Below are 9,892 nucleotides of genomic sequence, written 5' to 3' on the forward strand. Positions count from 1 at the left end.
TATGACAAAGTCAGCCGGGTAGACGAATTTGTCGACTTTGACCAATAGATTTTCAGCGACACCTTGCAGGTATTTGACGGATCTATCAGCAAGTTGTATACTCATCTTGGTAGGGCTCGTTTTTCCTAGGCCGAGTCGTTTGAACATTGATGCGGGCATGAGGTTAATGCTAGCCCCAAGGTCGGCTAGTGCATTACGAATGGGGGAATCCCCGATCGAGCAAGGTATTGTGAAGCTTCCGGGATCAATCTTCTTTTGGGGAAGTTTGTTAAGTACGAGGGCGGAGCATTCTTCGCCTAGGTTAACTAATTGCAATGATTCAATTTTCCTTTTATGAGTGAGGAAGTCCCTCATGAATTTTGAGTATTTAGGCATTTGAGTTAGGACTTCTATGAAAGGAATATTAACATGCAATTGTTTTAGTAGACTTTCGAATTTTGCGAATTGCTCATTGGTCTTTTGACGAATTAACCTACCGGGGTACGGAACCGGAGGAGCCTTGGTGGGCTCTTGAAATAGAGGAGAAGCCTTATCTTGTTGGGGCGGGGTTGTGCTTTCCTCGGTTGGTGGCGGCGGAGCTTCCACGGGACCCACGGTACGGTTTCTTAATGTTATGAGATGAACTTGAGCTTTTTGGGTTTGTTTCGGTATTACTTGGTAACGCGCCTTGTGGTCTCTCGGAGAAATTTTGGGTTAGTTGATTTAACTGTTTTTCAATGTTTTGTATACTAGCTTGTTGATTTCTAAAATTCGATTCCAAATATTGAAATTGATCCGAGTTTTTCTTTTCAGTGTCGGAGATGAGGCGAGATACGGTATCTTCAAGCCTCTCTCGTCCACCTTGTTGTTGAGGGAAATTTTGTGACTCATTTCTTGGTTGTTGAAAGTTTGTTCGTTGGTTTGGGTTTTGTTGGTTACTACTATTGCCGGGTTCTCTCCAACCAAGGTTAGGGTGGTTACGCCATCCTTTGTTGTAGGTACCCATTGGAGGACCCGACGGCCTAGGTCTATTATCAATGTAGTTTACCGATTCTGGTTGATCGTCTGTTTCTTTCATACAACTCCAATTTTCATGTGGCCCACCACACCCTTCACAGGCCATAACCGAGACCGTTTTTGCGATTTCTAACTTTTTAATTTTTGAAGAAAGGGTCTCGATTTGGGCTTGTAAAGAAGTGCTTTCATCAACCTTATGGGCGCCCGGGGCAATAGATTTATTACCTCGGGGAGTGTGCCACAGAAAATTGTTTTGAGCAATTTCCTCAATTTGATTGTATATTTCATGTGGGCGGCGGTTATCTAAAAGTCCCCCGGAGCTAGAGTCAAGTGTTTGTCTTGTGTGTGGCAACAACCCATTATAGAAAGTGGATACTTGTTGCCATATCGCAAGACCGTGATGAGGACACTTTCGCAATAGCTCCTTGAACCTTTCCCAAATTTCATATAAGGATTCCCCGTCCTCTTGTGAATATGTATTAATTTCAGTCATTAATTTAGCCGTTTTAGCGGGAGGGAAATACTTATATAGAAATTTTTGGACTAGTTCATCCCAGGTGTTTACCGATCCAACTGGGAGGGCGTTGAGCCAAGCTTTTGATCGGTCTTTTAGTGAAAAAGGAAACATTCGGAGGCAGATGGCGTCATTTGATGCTCCATTGATTCGAAAGGTATCACATATTTCTAAGAAATTAGTAATATGTAGATGGGGATCCTCGTCCGCAAGCCTATGGAAGGTTGCAGAGTTTTGAAGCATTTGTATCAAATGTAGCCGAAGTTCGAAGTTATTGGCTTCGACATTCGGTGCATTGATAGCGGCGCCGAGATTACCTATGGTGGGTCGTAGGTAATCCATGAGGGTACGTTGGTCCGCCATTGGAAGTGGTTCCCCCGAAACTTTCTCTTGGTTTTTAGCTTTAAGTCTTTTTCTGAGAAAGCGTTCGGGTTCTTCTAGAGGTTCTTTTATGTCTCTGTTAGAACTAGAGCTCATACACTACGTAGAAGGTTTAGAGGTGGCATTTGGTTCCAAGTCCTGCAATAAAAACAGAAAAGAACGTTGGTCAGAAAGTTCACCACGGCCCCGTGCTCAGTGAACACGGCCCGTGGTCGGAGATACAACAATTATTTTCCGGATCCCGGTTACTGGAAAATTGGACACGGCCCCGTGTTGCACCGACACGGCCCCGTGCTCAGCCCTCTGTAACTAGGAAAATAAAAACTGCCAGTGATACTGCTGGGCACGACCCGTGTCCGACCAAGCACGGCCCGTGCTGAGCTCTGCAGAAGCTGAAAAATTAAGAAAATTCTAAAAAAAATAAAAAGAAAATAGAAAAAAAATGATTTGGCCGTAGATTCCTAACTTTCTTAAAATCCTTGTGTCCCCGGCAACGGCGCCAAAAACTTGATGCGTGTTAGGTGTAATATATTTTAGATGTATATTTTAAGCCCTTTCTACACTTTTTAGCCAAGTTTTAAATTTATAAAACACGATATTTACTAACACTAAACACACATGTGGGCAAGTGCACCCATCGTGGACGTAGTATAGTGTTGGTAAGATACCGAGGTCGTCCAAGGACACAAGAGCTTTTAGTACCGGTTTATCCTCAACGTCTAATCAAATCAAAAAGTTAGAAAAAGGTTTTTAAACTATGAAAATAAAACTAACTAAAATGCTGAAAAATAAAATAAAAATAAAAACAGATAGACAAGATGAATCACTTGGATCCGACCCGTGTGTAGTGTAACCTTTGATTATCTTCGCACTTTTGCACTTGTTTAAGAGATTATCTTAGTTATTGTAGTAGGCCCCTCTTTTGAAGGTGACGTTACCCTCAACCCAGTAGTTTGAGTCAGCAAGGATACAATCCTAAAGGGTCGGATTATTGAAAGATAATTAATTAAGTTATTAATGCATAATGTGGTAGGCCCCTCTTTTGAAGGCGACGTTACCCTCAGCTAAGTAATCTGAGTCAGTAGGGATACAGTCCTAAGTAGCTGGGTTAAAGTTTTAATAGTAGTTTAACTTATGAGGGGATCAAAGAGTTTGGACCCCCGCCATCCAATACCTTTGGGTATTGAAGGAGGTCCTACTAAATTTGACCCAGGTCCTTTGCAGGATCTATACATTGAACAATGGCAAGACTCTTACCAAACCGTTCCCTTAACCCCCGACCAAAGCCAACATACCTCCATATAGACCGTGGAGATATGAATGGTGAAAATCTTTTATTTTATATAGACAGTAAAATAATGCCAAGACACCACGGACAAACGATAAGGAAGAATCGCCTTCAACATAAGAAACTAGTAATTAAAGTCATTAATACAAAACCAATTAAAAAGTGCAAAAGATTAAAAATAAAAAGTATTACACTAAACACTTGTCTTCACCAAGTGATGTAAGAGACTTAGGCAAACATGGCCTTTGATTTACAAGAACTCTTACGATCAATCTTGGATCCCGAGACGACTCACACACTCTATGATGGGCAATGGATGATGGTGGTGGATGATGTTGTTGTGATGGTGGTGGGTGGTGGGTGAAGTGTGAGAGAGGTGGTGTGCCAAGGGATGAGTTGCAAGAGCTCCAAACACTCCTATTTATAGGCTGAACAGAAGCTCGGGCACGGTCCCGTGCCCGCTGGACACGGCCCCGTGTCCATCTGACATTCTCTCTCTCTTCATTAATTGTAATTCGCAATTACAATAAATGCGCCTGCAGCAAGTTGACCACGCCCCCGTGTCCGCTGGGCACGGCTCCGTGGTGAGCAGTAGAAGCTTCTATAGGTTTGTCTTTTCTGCTGCTCCTTGTGCACGGTGTTCAGTCTTCTGTTTTCTTTGTTTTGCTTGGGAAGATGTTGTCGGGGGTCGGGCATATCACTTTTGTTATTTATGTTAGATTTTGTTGTCTTTTTGCTTCTTTTGTTATTTTGAGCTCATTTAATCTTGAAAATACAAAAGGAAGACAAAAGCACACTTTTTCCAACATTAGTACTAAAAAGGGTTAGTTTTAAGCCACAATTGATGAAATTTATATGTTGCATTTTGTGCACATCAACCAAGAACACCTACAACCTCGCCAACAGCACGTACAACCAGGTCGGAGCCATTGAAAGAAACATCTCCGATATCCAAGATGACATCGGAAGCATCTGGGAGTACATGGCGGGGCATGGAGGAGGAGGTGATGACGAGGACAGTGATGAAGACATGGACTAGGCAGGTGGAGCAGGAGCAGGAGCAGGTGGTTGGTGATCCCACAGGTTAAACCCCCTTTTCTATCGAACAATTTCCGGCCTGCGTGCCAAGTGTTGAACAATTTACTTTCCCTAACTTTTTTTTTATTTTTGCTTTTGTTTTTAACTTGATGGTTTGGATGTTGAACTTGGTAATCTAGGATGATTGGTATTATTTAGTGTGGTATTTATTGATAAAACAGGTACATACGAGGCTTAGAGTACTAAACACTAGTACTACTAAAGCCGGAACAGGAAAACCGGAGCTAGAAACCTGTTTTTCAACCTTGCAGACTGTCAACACGGGGTCGTGTCCGGCCGACACGCCCCCGTGGCCACCTCCCAGACCTACTGTTTGTTTACTTTCTGCAGATTTTTGCCAGACACGGAGTCGTGTCTAGCCAACACGCCCCCGTGTCCACCTTCTGTAAGTTTTCGTTACTGGCACCTGAACACAGGGTCGTGTCCATCCGACACGGGGCCGTGTCCAGAGTGCCAGTAACATAAAATTTTGCTTTTAACACCCTTTTACACATTCAATCAAACTAAAAACTTATTTTTGGGGACACATTGAGGACAATGTGCAATTTAAGTGTGGAGGGAGGGGATGCTAAAACTTTGAATCTTGCAAGTCCTAATTAACAAGCCTTACACAAAACTCTATTGGAACCGCTAATCATCCCAAATTTTTTTCAAAAAATTTTTCATTTTTTTTTACTTGTCTAAGTTTAAGTTGGGAATTTCAAGTTCTGACAAGGTTATATTTTTACAAGTTTACAACCGATAGCGTCGTGATAAAAAGAACCAACATAAGAAAATTATGAAACGGCATGACAAGCTTAGTTAAAATTTGATTATATATACTTGATCACATAAAAACCCATTCCCACAAAAGTGAGTTTTGAGCCTTTATTGGGCATACAAATACATATCTTTACACTAAATGCTCATTTTTCGTTTCTTGTGTGAATAGCCGCTTGGTTCGTAAGAATCTAGAACTTGCCACGACAATGCATTCCCGGTCCATACCAACTTAAACCCGAGTAAGTAAATGATGGAGGCATTAGGACTAACCCTTTTTTTTCTACACCATTATTTTTCATTTTTTTTACCACCTACCCAAAAATCTCCCTAGTTAAACCCTTTGAGCCTAAACCTTTTCATGTCTTAACCCAAAACAATCACCCTTTGTACCCACCTAAACCTTTTTATTTTAACCCTTTCTTTTAGTAACAAAACTCGGTTTTTCTTATGACTTTTCAAAAAAAAAAAAAAAAAAGAGAAGTTGATGAAACCAAATAAATAAACAAGTTCATAAAAAATTAACCTTTTTTGAAAAAAAAAATGGTTCATCAAAATAAAAAAAAATTTATTAAAATTGTTAAAAATAAAAAGTCTTTAAAAAACCGATGCTTTTACGCTTTTCGCCCTTTTACTAACCACTAACCCAACCACCCACCTTTAGCCCAAGCCTAACCCTTCACCCAAAAAGTCCTCTTGTTATTTACAAAGGTATATAGTTAAAAAGGAGGAGCATTGATTGCTTGGCAAGCCTATGGTAGGAGTAAGTTCCATGCCGCTCTCGAGTGATTCACTAAAAATACACCTTCGGCCGAGTGTTGAGTAATCTCCCGTGAGGTATGTGAACTTGTATATAAATGGAATTTTAAAAAGGCATGTTATGCCCTAATAAGTAATTTATCTTATGAAACATTATTAATAAATCATGACGAATAGGATTGTAAATAAATAAAAATAAAACTTAAATAAAGAATCTTGGAAATCCCGACACTCTATGACAAGTCCAAAAACCTTCTCTTCTACCTATTCCATTTGGGAGTGAAAAAGCCACATTATAAAGAGTTTTGCTTGAGGACAAGCAAAGATTCAAGTGTGGGGGTATTTGATGTGCATAAAATGCAACATATAAATTACATCAATTGTGGCATAAAACTAACCCTTTTTAAGTACTAATGTTGGAAAAAGTGTGCTTTTGTCTTCCTTTTGTATTTTCAGGATTAAATGAGCTCAAATGAATAAAAGAAGCAAAAAGACAGCTAAATCTAACATAAATACTAGAAAAGGAACAACGTGGCATACCCGACCCCCCGACAGCATCTTCCCAAAGCAAAACAAGAAGGCAGAAGACTGAACACACCCCATGCTCAGTGAGCACGGGGGCGTGCCCAGGTGTCAGCAGAAAAGACAAAGTAATAGAAGCTTCTACTGCCCACCACGGGGTAATACTTTTTATTTTTAATATTTTGCACTTTTTAATTGGTTTTGTATTAATGACTTTAATTACTAGTTTCTTATGTTGAAGGTGATTCTTCCTTATCGTTTGTCCGTGGTGTCTTGGCATTATTTTACTGTCTATATAAAATAAAAGATTTTCACCATTCATATCTCCACGGTCTATATGGAGGTATGTTGGCTACCTGGTCGGGGGTTAAGGGAACGGTTTGGTAAGAGTCTTGCCATTGTTCAGTGTATAGATCCTGCAAAGATCCTGGATCAAATTTAGTAGGACATCCTTCAATACCCAACGGTATTGGATGGCGGGGGTCCAAACTCTTTGATCCCCTCATAAGTTAAACTACTATTAAAACTTTAACCCGGCTACTTAGGATTGTATCCCTGCTGACTCAGACTACTTAGCCGAGGGTAACGTCGCCTTCAAAAGAGGGGCCTACCGCATTATGCATTAATAACTTAATTAATTATCTTTCAATAATCCGACCCTTTAGGATTGTATCCTTGCTGACTCAAACGACTGGGTTGAGAGTAACGTCGCCTTCAAAAGAGGGGCCTACTACAATAACTAAGATAATCTCTTAAACAAGTGCAAAAGTGCGAAAATAATCAAAGGTTATACTAACACACGAGTCGGATCCAAGTGATTCATCTTGTCTATCTGTTTTTACTTTTATTTTCTTTTTCAGCATTTTAGTTAGTTTTATTTTTCTAGTTTAAAAATCTTTTTCTAACATTTTGATTTGATTAGACGTTGAGGATAAACCGATACTAAAAGCTCTTGTGTCCTTGGACGACATCGGTATCTTACCAACACTATACTACGTCGACGATGGGTGCACTTGCCCATATGTGTGTTTAGTGTTAGTGAATATCGTGTTTATAAATTTAAAACTTGGCTAAAAAGTGTAAAAAGGGCTTAAAATATATACCTAAATTATATATACATTGACACGCATCAATACGCATACCTTTTCATTACATATTGTATCATTTATATAGACATAATGTAATACAATAGATCAAAGAAGACATTTCTCTTTTTTTTTTGAACGGCCAACAAACTCGATCCCGAGCACTCTCGGGGCACCCACCGGACAAACGGAGTACTCCGAGAGTAATCCGAGTCCACCACCAATTCCGGGGAAAGCCTGATAACCCACCCGCCCGTAGGCACGACAGTGAAATTACCGGTAAAACCCGTTTGGCTCAAGGATCCAACCCAGGTTTCCCTGGGTTTCCTATCATTGCCCACCAGTGCCTCACTCTGCACCAAGTGGGAGTCGAACCTGCATCTCTCAATAGAAATGCAAGCCCTCCACCACTTGATCTAGAGATCATTGGCAAGACATTTCTCTCTTGATGTATGTTTCGTAATGACAATAAATAAAATTTAAGGACAATTACTATCCAGATTTTGTTTGATTTAAAACTTCAAGGACATGGCTTTTCCTGTCACACCCCAACCGATGGCGGAAACATCGGGATGAGACGAACAAATTGCTCAAAACAACATAACACTATTGTGACAATAAATTATTAAATTCATTTCATAAATTGTAAAGTGGGGTACATAGTTCCAAATAAATAAACATAACATTCAACAATAATCAAAAATGCTAAGTGGGTTTCTAATGTCCATCCTAGCTTGATTCTTGTTTTCTTGATCATTCAACCTGCAATATGTATTAAAATAAAATCAACAAAAACATGTTGGCGAGTATACAAGTTTTCATACATAGCATAGTACGTGTTTAAAATGTTGCTCATATCCAAATGTGAAATACAATATCATATTGACAGTATATACTCGAAACGATGTTACTCTACGTGTCCAAACCAAAGTTTAACGCAATTAACGTGCCTACCCAAAAGAGTATGGGTGGTTTTAACATAGATTAACCTAACAATACCCGTTAATATAACGAGAGGGGCGTTTCTCAACCTATAGCGCTACCATTGTTAGGGGAGGCTTGCAAAGTTAATGAACACATAGTCATGAGTGTTTACAATAGCATAACATGTCTAACATGATTAAAATGTATCACATAGAGTAAGGATAGAGTGTGCATAAAATGTTTAACGTGTTGTGTGATGTTTGATATAGAATACATATTGCACCCAAAAGTGTAAAAGCGAAAATGGGTCATGTATACTCACCTTAGATTGCGTTGCGTTTCTTGGGAGAGAGATTAGAGTAATGATTATCCAAGAAGTTCCAAGTGATTACCCTAATTGATTGAGATATGTTAATATGGTTTGTTTTGGGTTAAGGACCCATAAGGTGATTTAAAGGAATTCAATAAGGTGACGTTGTAGGGAAATTCCAATTAATAAGGAAAATATTATTAATTATCATCACAAATCTTATTAAAATTAATAGTATCAATACCCATAATATTTGTAGTAGTATTAGTATAAAATTGGATAATATTAACAATATTTGTATTAATAAAATATATGAATGGTATTATGATAAAGTCTTGAATAATAAGATTATTTATAAATCCGATTAATATAGATATCAATAATAATAACTTTTAAAATTCTGACTAATATATATGTAGTAATATTATGCTGATTATAAATATAATAACATTATTAAAAATTCTGGTTTATAAATAGGATTATAATAATAGCAATTCTAAAAAAAATGGCCAATAGGCCGGCCCACACTGAGCCCAACAGTAGCCCGAAACAACAACATCAGCACACCAGCTACAGCCCGGGATCGAACCCGGGTCTGTGACTGGAAAATCGGAACGGATCACCACTGGGCTAGGCCCAGTTTGGTGTCTATGGTTTGGTTTCAATTCAGAACCCCTTGTTGTCGTCATAAGTCAACAGTAATTAACTTAATAAGTTTAGTAAATAAATATAGCATTTCTATTGATTAAATAAGTTATTAGAATATTTATCATATTTTGTGAAATAAATAAATATAACATATAATTAATTAGAATATTTATTTACTATTTAAAATAAGTAAATTTTATAATTATTTAATTTAACCTGAATTTTGCCCGGATTAGGGTAATCTCTTGATAATGCTCGATTTAGGAGTTGAGATTAGAACATCTTTCGATTATTTTTACGTGTTCGACATAGTTTGACGTGATTTATCGTGTAATAACACAACATAGTATCAAACAAGTATATGATCAAAATGATGCATTTTTCATTACGATTCAAGTCTCGAAATACAACTGGGATAGAATGAGAGTACAACTGACTGAAAGGAAAGTACAACCCACTATGCTATAAATAGAAAGTTCAAAAAAACGCGAGGCGTTACATTTCCATAACCAAAAGTATAGACGGACTTTAAGTGTTAAGACTGCTCGGTGTGGGGGTTCGTCCAGGCCCGGCCTGGTCTGGCGACGCCCCTCAACACCATTTCCCCT

At 38.7% G+C, this 9,892-nt stretch overlaps 1 non-coding gene across 1 annotated transcript; it reads left to right on the top strand.

Moving 5' to 3' along the window:
- The first annotated feature begins 1,388 nt into the window (after positions 1-1,388).
- LOC118486137 lies at positions 1,389-1,495 on the top strand. Its single transcript, XR_004877994.1, has one exon. It is a non-coding gene; the product is annotated as a small nucleolar RNA R71 (small nucleolar RNA).
- Positions 1,496-9,892: the final 8,397 nt, after the last annotated feature.

Source organism: Helianthus annuus, chromosome 13 (assembly GCF_002127325.2).
Source record: "Helianthus annuus cultivar XRQ/B chromosome 13, HanXRQr2.0-SUNRISE, whole genome shotgun sequence".
Lineage (NCBI taxonomy): Eukaryota > Viridiplantae > Streptophyta > Magnoliopsida > Asterales > Asteraceae > Helianthus > Helianthus annuus.